The sequence below is a fragment of the Miscanthus floridulus genome, chromosome 16, assembly GCF_019320115.1.
Source record: "Miscanthus floridulus cultivar M001 chromosome 16, ASM1932011v1, whole genome shotgun sequence".
In the NCBI taxonomy this organism is placed as follows: domain Eukaryota; kingdom Viridiplantae; phylum Streptophyta; class Magnoliopsida; order Poales; family Poaceae; genus Miscanthus; species Miscanthus floridulus.
In genome coordinates, this window is record NC_089595.1 from 40,375,794 (window position 1) to 40,377,227 (window position 1,434).

Here is a 1,434-nt window from a genome sequence, read left to right on the forward strand (position 1 = left end):
GTATTTATGAACTTTATGTAACGTGTGACATGTATGTTGAATCATTTACGATCTTGGTTGTGTGTTGGTTGAATCGAGATCCTTCGTGGTACTCGATGGACTACTGGTTTATTTGGGCTCAAGTATGACAGTGCGACCGCTTGTGGGCTGTCATTGTACTTGTGCTCTTATAAATTGGTTGGTTCTGCTACAGCTGGTATCATAGCAAGATTCAATATTAATTGCCACATGTGTATTTAAAGCAATGGTTTTTGTTTTCCAAAACTAGTTTTTAGCAACTTATAGCTATATATATAGGTGTTTAAAACCTAGAGTTTGAATCTAAAGTGAGTCAGTGATCACTTTCCTTTATGCCCATTTAAGGACTTCAGGTGGCTAATTAAGTACTTACTTGGGGGTTTTCCATTTCGTCATCCATACGGCGTGCTATTGTATGGATGTCATTCACTTAAGTGGTAATGTATGGATCAAATGCCTCTAAGCCCTAGGTAAGATGCCACTCATCATCAAAGTGGCATGACCGCAAGATATGAGCGTGCGGTCTAATGGGGAGAGTTAGCTTTGATACTGAAGTGTATATATGCCTCATATATATACAGAAGTATTTAATTGTGGGTTAGCTTTGATGCGGCTATATATGCATATTTATATGTATATATAGGACGTATTTACTCTCGGGTAGCTTTGATACGGAAGTATATATATATGGGTATATATATATGGAAGTATTTAGCTTACAACCTAGAGCCCAGATTTACATTCTGCATATATAATTGTGGGGTTGGGCTGAAATGAAATTCTTATACTAGTACACTAACAGCAAAACGAGTAGCCCAACTAGCTATGTTATATATGAGAGAACGCTTGTATGCCACCATGTATGTCGTTAGAAGTTTAATTTTCCTAAGTTTGTGAGGACATACAAAATGTACATGCATCATGATCAATCATTCATTACACACTTGCATTGTTCCTCCCCTTATAAGTCTCTTATTCGGTTAAGTAACTCTTTTCTAGTATAACATTGTCTCACGAGAGTTGCACCACATTGTTGGTACAGATGGCATCACCAGTTGGAAGTGAGAATTTCCTGTTGATGTTTAGTACCCCTGCCCTACTTTGGAGAGTCTTGCATTATGCGGGGTATTACGAACCGCCCCTCTATTACTGGAACGAAGTATACCTGGAGGGACAACCATGGTATGAAGTACAACTGACCATTCTAGCTCGTAACCAAGCACCCTTTTGGCAAGAATGGTGGGCAGAATCTAAAGGAAGAACTCCTTGGGAGGCTGCCCAAGTAGTGGCTTTTGAGGTGCTAAGTCGGATATGTCAGCAGCATGGGGATGAGCTTACTAGTAGTGCCGCTAGTACTTTTCCTCGGGTGGATCCATCCACAGCAGTTTGGGCATAGCACAACCGCAATGCATTGAT